A 9,755-nucleotide genomic window follows, 5' to 3' on the forward strand; every position below is an offset into this window, starting at 1 on the left:
TCCGGAGGTGAAGCCTCAGACCTCCCTGCTGTAATTATCTGTCATCAGGGAGCCCCCCCCCCCCCCCCCCCCCGTTAGGTCATCTTAATTAGTCCCATATTAATCAACCCCCCCGCCCGACTAATCACAGCAGGTTCTGGTGACCAGCGGGGCCGAACAATTAGTGTTTCTGTTAGTGTTTGGACAGGAAACACACACAGTTAATTAATTACTGTAACCGACATCACGGCCCCTCGTTAGGAGGAAATAACCGCTCAGCTGCAGCAACAAAAGCAGCGTCGGACAACTGATGAATGAATCTGAATCTGTTTTGCAGATATTTTTCAGCCGCATAAAGTAACATTAATGTACATTTTAGATGCGGTACACTGTGAGGTGATTAAACGATGCTCTTATTGTGACGGTCTGAGAGCCTTCCTGGTCCTGTTCTGTTCTCGTTATACACCAGGCCGGGACAGTGAGCTCAACAGGGTGCAAACAAAGTCTAAATTTCTATACAGGCAAAGGGACAGACAGGTGTTACAGGAGAATAAAAAAAGGAAAATTAAACACCCAACAACCCTGCACCACACACGTATATATATTAAATATCTATAAAAAGAAAACTCAACGTGCTTTACAGGGACAAAAAATATATATTTACAATTTTAGTATTGTATTAAAGTACAAAACTACCGGCAAGAGATAAAAAACGTTTAACCAGTGCATTTTAAATTAAATGAAAATAAAAGATAAAACAACATTTAAATGCCCAATTTAATGAAATAAAGAACAACTTAAAAATAATAATGCTATTTAAAAGCTCAGATTCAGCCGTCCCTTGGAGGAGCAGGGACCGGGAGAGACGTAAAGCTGCTCAGAGTCGGACTCGTCTTGTTGTTCCAGCCTGTGTTCATGATGACAGACTGCCGCTCCGCCGGGTTTGGTTCTGACTCCCAGAAGTCCTCGGGGCTCTCAGGGGTTCGTATGGCACAAGACTATCGGAGAGATATTTGAGCCACGGAGTGATTTGCAGTCCAGCGAGATTCTGTAACAGAATCTGTGTTTGTAAATAAACCACATTCAAAACCTCATTGACATTTATGGTAATTTAAGGCTCCACTCACACAAACAGGAACGAGTGGAGTGATCACCAAGACCTGCTCCTGAACACACTAGGATCCTGGTCCTGATTATATTTAGGATCTGATGTTCCAGCAGACGAAGTTAGTCTGGATCCAGGATCCAGGATTTGACTTTTCTGTCTGTATTTGGAGCACCATGAAGTGTTTCCCTGCAGCCCGTCACATTTATTGATCTAAGAATATGTTGGATATAAAACCTTTAGCAGCATGTTGAACCCTGTCCCAGAGGCCAGACAGGAAGTGATGTCAGCACAGTCTATTGATCCTCCATCGGTTTGTTGATCACCTCAGTTATTTTTGTGTTTCTGGCTGTATACTTTCTGTACTGTGTGCTGTCTGTGTACTCTGTGTACTGGCTGTCCTCTGTGTGTCCTTGCTGTCGTGTCCTCATCACACTCTGAACACGAGTCTCCTCTTCATTAATTCTGTCCCATGCCCCCCCCCTCCCGGCCACTGATTGGCTGCTGGGGGACCCGCTGTGGTAAGACGCCACATTTATACGGGCCGGTTTCTGACAAACAGGCAGCAGCGGGGACACTAATGAACTCAGAGGAGATTAGAGAGCTCAGAGGGTTCCTGACAACAGGAAGGCCGAGTTTGGACCAACAGAGCTCCCACAATGCACTGCGGCCGAGGACGGCGCTCAGCGAACACGTCAATATTTATTCATAAATAATAATGGGAACGTGAAAAATCAGATGAATGTTTCATCATTTATGGGAGAAGTTCAAAGCAGGCCGGAGCGTTTCACAGGCCGACGCTCATGTTGCATTCAGGGTCTCCTCTCTCACGCTGAGGCCCGTGTTGCATTCAGGGTCTCCTCTCTCACGCTGAGGCCCGTGTTGCATTCAGGGTCTCCTCTCTCACGCTGAGGCCCGTGTTGCATTCAGGGTCTCCTCTCTCACGCTGAGGCTCGTGTTGCATTCAGGTGCACCCTGCTCACGCTGAGGCTCGTGTTGCATTCAGGTGCACCCTGCTCTCGCTGAGGCTCGTGTTGCATTCAGGTGCACCCTGCTCTCACTGAGGCCCATGTTGCTTTCAGGGTCTTACATTGCCTTCAAGTCCTCCTATCTTGCAGGTGTTACAGAGGCCCAAGTTGCTTTCAGGGACTTCTGTCTCACTCTGAGGATCGTGTTGCCTTCGGGCTCTCCTTTCCTTTTGTTTAGTTTAATTTGTTCAGGTTCTTTCTGGGTTTTTTCTGGCTCTAATCAGTTCTCTCAGCTTTGTTTTGGGTTGTAGGTTTTATTTCTGGTTCCCCTGGTCTGGTTGTGGATGTAGTTTCCAGCGGTCTGTAGTTTGGGTTCTGGGATCCTTTTCTCTCTCGACATGAACCCGCTGACCCGCACACACTGTAACACACTGTAACACGCACACACTGTAACACGCACACACTGTAACACACACTGTAACACAATGTAACACACAATGTAACACGCACACACTAACACACACTGTCACACACGCTGTCACACACGCTGTAACACACGCTGTCACACACACTGTAACACGCACACACTGTCACACACTGTAACACTGTAACACGCACACACTGTCACACACTGTAACACTGTAACACGCACACACTGTAACACAATGTAACACTGTAACACGCACACACTGTAACACAATGTAACACTGTAACACGCACACACTGTAACACAATGTAACACTGTAACACGCACACACTGTAACACGCACACACTGTAACACAATGTAACACTGTAACACGCACACACTGTAACACGCACACACTGTAACACGCACACACTGTAACACGCACACACTGTAACACGCACACACTGTAACACAGTGTAACACGCACACACTGTAACACAATGTAACACGCACACAATGTAACACGCAGTGTAACACGCACACAATGTAACACAATGTAACACGCACACAATGTAACACGCAGTGTAACACGCACACAATGTAACACGCACACAATGTAACACGCACACACTGTAACACGCAGTGTAACACGCACGCACTGTAACACGCAGTGTAACACGCACGCACTGTAACACGCAGTGTAACACGCACGCACTGTAACACGCAGTGTAACACGCACGCACTGTAACACACAGTGTAACACGCACACACTGTAACACACAGTGTAACACGCACACAGTGTAACACACAGTGTAACACGCACACAGTGTAACACACAGTGTAACACGCACACTCTGTAAGACAGTGTAACACGCTCTGTAACACATGCACACAGTGTAACACGCGCACACAGTGTGACACGCGCACAGTGTAACACGCGCACAGTGTGACACGCACACAGTGTAACACGCGCACACACACTCTGTAACACGCACACAGTGTAACACACAGTGTAACACGCACACAGTGTAACACACAGTGTAACACGCACACTCTGTAAGACAGTGTAACACACAGTGTAACACTCACAGTGTAACACACAGTGTAACACTCACAGTGTAACACAATGTAACACTAACATGCACACACTGTAACACACTGTAACATGCACACACTGTAACACAATGTAACACACTGTAACACGCACACACTGTAACACAATGTAACACGCACACACTGTAACACAATGTAACACAATGTAACACGCACGCACTGTAACACGCAGTGTAACACGCACGCACTGTAACACGCAGTGTAACACGCACACACTGTAACACACAGTGTAACACGCACACACTGTAACACACAGTGTAACACGCTCTGTAACACATGCACACAGTGTGACACGCGCACAGTGTAACACGCGCACAGTGTGACACGCACACAGTGTAACACGCGCACACACACTCTGTAACACGCACACAGTGTAACACACAGTGTAACACGCACACAGTGTAACACACAGTGTAACACGCACACTCTGTAAGACAGTGTAACACACAGTGTAACACTCACAGTGTAACACACAGTGTAACACTCACAGTGTAACACAATGTAACACTAACATGCACACACTGTAACACACTGTAACATGCACACACTGTAACACAATGTAACACACTGTAACACGCACACACTGTAACACAATGTAACACGCACACACTGTAACACAATGTAACACAATGTAACACGCACGCACTGTAACACGCAGTGTAACACGCACGCACTGTAACACGCAGTGTAACACGCACACACTGTAACACACAGTGTAACACGCACACACTGTAACACACAGTGTAACACGCACACTCTGTAAGACAGTGTAACACACAGTGTAACACGCTCTGTAACACATGCACACAGTGTGACACGCGCACAGTGTAACACGCGCACAGTGTGACACGCACACAGTGTAACACGCGCACAGTGTGACACGCACACAGTGTAACACGCGCACACACACTCTGTAACACGCACACAGTGTAACACTCACAGTGTAACACAATGTAACACTAACACGCACACACTGTAACACACTGTAACATGCACACACTGTAACACAATGTAACACACTGTAACACACTGTAACACAATGTAACACACTGTAACACGCACACACTGTAACACAATGTAACACACTGTAACACGCACACACTGTAACACAATGTAACACACAGTGTAACACGCACACACACTCTGTAACACACTCTGTAACACGCGCACACAGTGTGACACGCACACACACTCTTTAACACACACAGTGTAACACTCACACAGTGTAACACTCACACAGTGTAACACGCACACACTGTAACACAATGTAACACACACTCTGTAACACGCACACACTGTAACACAATGTAACACACAGTGTAACACACACTCTAACACACTAACACACACTGTAATACACTCGGTGTCAAACACACGCACATTGTAACATGCGCACACACTCTGTAACACACCGTGTAACGCACACTCAGTGTAACGCGCGCACAGTGTAACACACACTGACACACACTGTAATACACTAACACTCAGTGTCAAACACACGCACATTGTAACATGCGCACACACTCTGTAACACACCGTGTAACACACACACAGTGTAACGCGTGCGCACGCACACACACAGCGTAACACGCACACACACAGCGTAACACGCACACACACTGGCCGTCAGAAACACATGTAAACAGCAGAACTGAAGTCATGTGATTTGAGAAGTTGATTGACAGAAAATGTCTGATGATGGATAAATGGTTTCAGTCCTTCGTCGTTCTTCTTCGTTGTTTCTGCCGTGCTCTGTCTGACGGTCGATTCAAAGACGCCACGTTCTGTTCCTGATATTTTATTGATCAATCAGTTGTTGAAGATAATCTGCAGATTAATCCAGAAATAAAATCATCTGGATTTATTACAGGATTATTTAAAAAGTTGAAGGAAATTGTACTTTTAATCTCGGCTGACTTTGTTTCCACTCTGGAGCTTCGGGAAGCAGTGCATTATGGGAGGAACAGCCATGAACTCTGGTGAAGGATGAAACCCTTCGCCCCAGACAGGAAGTGAGCTGTCACACCTGACGTCACCTGATGAGTTATAGAGGCTGCAGGCGGCGAGGAGGAAGAAGAAGAAGAGACGTTACACAAACAACAGAGATCCTGAAGAGAGACAATAAATCACTCACTGACCCATAATGCATTGCAGCTGCTGGTGTGGCCAAGATGCTGCTGCTGAAAGGGGGGCGGGGTCACAGCTGTCAATCAACTGGAGGGTCGAGGTTACCAGACAGAAATGGCGTGATGAGGTCACAGATGTGGCGAGAGCACGAGGAGTGTGTTGACCCCCGAACACACACAGGTTGACTGAACCCTCGGTGGTCTCTCAGCGGGACCAGACTCTGTCCCGAACTGGATCGGGTTTCTCCAGAAGGCTCGACCCGGTCCACCACAGCAGACTCTTTCACAATAAAAGCATTAAGCTTTAAACCAGATTTGTTGTTTCAGGCTGTAAGAAGCTGCCGCACACACACAGACACACACCAAGTGTTCAGGTTACAGCAGCAGGACTGAGTGGGCTGCTGCTGAGAGATGGCGAGGGGGAATTAGTGGCGTATTGTGATTAGACGCTGACAGGGTCACGGGATTCCCGCGGGACGGGAGTCAGTTTCACTAAAACTCTACGGGATTCATTCGTCCAGTTTTTACATATAAATGTGCAGTTGAAGATGAATAAACACTGTTTATCGGGCCCGATGGCGTGAAAACCCAGTCCCCGTGCCGCCCTCTGGCGGTGAGGAGGTGAAGCGTCCTGGACTGTTTGTCACTGAAAGATGAGTTAAAGCTCCTAAACAGAAGTTCTGTCCACGATCGATGTTTCTCACAGAAACTCACCACTTGTGTCTTTAAGCTCCAAAAAAAGAGTATTTACATCCCAACGTGTCCAAGAACATCACGCTTTAGTCCGCCCCTCCCAAAACCACCCAACAAGTCACGCGACCTACGACACATGACATGAAACTCTTTCTTAACATTTCTTTAACTTGGAAGTCGCATTGAGACTGAGTCAAACAGCAGGATCTGAAAAATAACAAGACGACGACAACAACAACAACAACAACAACAACTCACCGTTGGCTGAAACATGACACCTTACGCAGGACAGGTCATAGACAAGACAGCAATATTGGACCACCGATTTATTTGGCAAAGCAGAGAGCACTTCCTTTATTCTATGTTTAAAATGATTCAAAGAGACGAGGGACTTCACTTTGAGCTCCTGCACATCATTCCGGGGCCCGTAGTAGAACAGGCTTTGTTTTCCAGCCTCTGTTCTGACAGCAGGCTCTTTGAACTGAAGCCAGTTTCAGACCTGAGATTCTGACCGAAGTCAAAAACTTCCAGTTAAATAAGTCAGAAGTTTTCCCAAAATAATCTTATAGATTGAAATGTACCAGCGTTCAAGTCTGCACAAAGGAAGGGATGACCATCGCTGAAGCTAGAGGGAAAAGAAGTCCTTCCCAAAGAATACGGATGAATCATTCTTTATGTAACGTGGCCACAGAGAGAAAGCACGGTTTCTCTCCTGAACTCAGCATTTCCTCTTCTTAAACACTAACAAGTACAAAACACAAGAGCCAATAGTAACTGCCAAGACAAATGGCAGATCACATCAAGAGTATCAGGATACACTCAAAGGCTCTTCCTGGGCTGACAAAAGAATGCAAATGTACGTGGCATCAGAAACGTCTCCCTAGCTCATGATTGGTCTATGTTAAAACTCTCACCTACATGCCAGCCAGAAAATCCTTTGATTAAAAAAAAAACTGTGACCAAAGCTAATTTCTCAGAGTTAGTTACAGCGAATCCTAAAGAATCAGCAGCCTATAATGTGTTTCTCACACGCCACAGAGCTGAGTGTGCCGAGAGGCAAACGTCTAAACCGTGTCCCCGTCATCCTGCTGCTAAAGGAGAATCAGGACTTTAGCCTGTACGGAAAACCCAGTGTGAATTTAAATGTCTTTGCACGACCGTCGCAGAAACACGGGGTGAACGTTGTGAAACGGGCGCAGTTTGGTCAGGTTTAGGAAAACGTCGTGGTTTGGGTTAAAGAGAGTCACATGACAGAAGTCAAGTTAAAACTCTAAATAACTCAACATTTACTTGGTTTCACACGGTGTACCCGTCCTCCTCCTAACGCAGATGTTCTGCCTGTTTATAATCAGTCACCTGACTTCCTCCTTTCCTGCCGTCATGCAGCCACTAGAGGGCGCTGGCACAATAAACGTTAGAATGTAATAACGAGCTGCAGAAACGAGCTGAACTGTTGTTTTTCTGGCGAGGACAGTCTCTTACGTCCATGTTTACTGGCTTGCAGACTTCTTCTTCTCTGCCTTTGCCGGTGCATTGGTGTAAATGTTGGCGTGTGTCACCGCCCCCTGCAGGTCGGTGGGATGACGTGAAACTGTTGGCACGACTTTGTGTCAAACAAATCGATCAATCACAGACGAGCAGCTCAGAAACTCCCCTAAGGTCCAGAGTTAGCCTGTGACCCTCGGTGAGAACACGCCTGCAGTAATGATGCTAACATGCTAACGTGCTAACGTGTCTGTCTGAGCCAGTGTGTGATCAGTCCGTTTCCTCTGTGTGGGAAATCGATCCTTAAAGTCTTCAGTTTAAACAGGAGGTTCTGTGCAGCCATTAGTGTTGGTGCTGCAGGGAACCTCTTTAAACCGGGTCCTCACTGTTCCACGGCCCTCATAGGTTCTGCAGAGCGCCGCTGCTGCTGTGAGTGTGGAGGCTTCTGGTTTCACATAATGACACCGTCAGAGGTCAGAGAAAGGCGGACGGAGGGACGGGCAGCGTCCAATCACAGCACGAGGAGAGCGGGGGCTGTCCAATCAGAGCGGCTCTGTGTAGTCCAGCTCCTCACATCTGGATCTGATTACAGCGTCCTCGTCGTGTGGCGTGTTAGAGTTTTACTGGCTGCTGATTCGCTGCTGCTGCCGGCAAAACAGCCAGAGTCGAACAGATTTCTGGTTTGTTCCGTCAGAAGCAGCGTTCGTCTCCTCGTGTCTCCGTCCGTCTGCAGCTGGACTCGTGTCTGCTGTTAAAGTCTGTCAGGCAGGTGAAGCTGCAGAAACAAGTCCAGCCTACACACGTCTGCATTATTCTAACGGTTTCAAGTTAAAACAACTTAACCACATTTATACTACTTTCTATTTAAAGTTAAGGGGATTTAAATTTGACATGCATAAGACTGTCGTCAGGTTCCTCCTCCTCTGGTGCCACTCGTCCTTTCTTGTTTATATTTTAGTTGGAATTAGAACAGGTTTTATCTGCAGGGTATAATTAGTTGATTATGTCCGTGTCGCAACTGTTTTCTCTCTCTTGCTCCCAGCCTCTGCACAGCCGCCTTTATTTTTCAGCTGATAACTTACAAACCAGAGTTCAGTCAACACTCACATATCTGACAACACAATGAATTAATTAAGTTCAACTTTGGAAAACTCAAAATCCAAAACGAGAGAGAGAGAGAGAGAGCTTCTGAATGAAACTTACACTTCACATCATAAGCAGGCACAGTGTTGCCAGAGACTGAGGCTGAAACCACGACCGCTCCAGCTGCTCCTGCTCCTCCTGCTCCTCCTCTGTTTCTGTTGTCTGTCAGAATTGAAAGGAATTAAAAAAATGATGCTTACTTGCTCATATTGGCTCTGTCAAATATTTGTTGTATTATTTTGTAAACTTTTGGAACTCTTTTTCTATATTTCTGTATTTCTGTTTATGTGAACTGTTATGCACCAATATACCAGAGTGTGAACGTAATTCTGATTAAAACTACAAACTGCTGAAAGAAGTTTGTCTTGAAATATGAACAGTAATAATCTTTGACAGAACATGAAAAACAGGAATCTTCTTAAAACAAAAGAAACGAACGTGCTGCAGAGAGACCAAAGCTTCTCCATGTTGTTCACTGATACTAATTCCTTCTTCTTCTGTTTCTTTTTCCGGTGGCCGTGCTGCTTCCTGCTTCCTGCTTCCTGCTGTAAAGGTAGGAGACCAGATTTACTTTCCTCTGACAGCTCAGCCGACAGCAGAGATGAAAACCTGCTGTTGCGGTTCAGCGACGCGTTTGTTCACGTCGTCCTTCATACGTCACAGATTCACAGGCAGACTCAGAGAAACGAGCTGGAAGTGTTGAGCTCACATCAGCTGTTACTGTTAGAAACCTCCG

General features: G+C 46.4%; 1 long non-coding RNA gene across 1 annotated transcript; it reads right to left on the bottom strand.

Annotated features, from left to right (window-relative positions):
• Window positions 1-5,444: 5,444 nt before the first annotated feature.
• LOC123964184 lies at window positions 5,445-9,140 on the bottom strand. Its single transcript, XR_006823361.1, has 3 exons — window positions 9,080-9,140; window positions 5,711-5,978; window positions 5,445-5,625 (listed from the first exon to the last, which is right to left on the bottom strand). It is a non-coding gene; the product is annotated as an uncharacterized LOC123964184 (long non-coding RNA).
• Between the last annotated feature and the right edge of the window lie 615 nt (window positions 9,141-9,755).

Source organism: Micropterus dolomieu, unplaced genomic scaffold, assembly GCF_021292245.1.
Source record: "Micropterus dolomieu isolate WLL.071019.BEF.003 ecotype Adirondacks unplaced genomic scaffold, ASM2129224v1 contig_1030, whole genome shotgun sequence".
Classification (NCBI taxonomy): Eukaryota; Metazoa; Chordata; class Actinopteri; order Centrarchiformes; family Centrarchidae; genus Micropterus; species Micropterus dolomieu.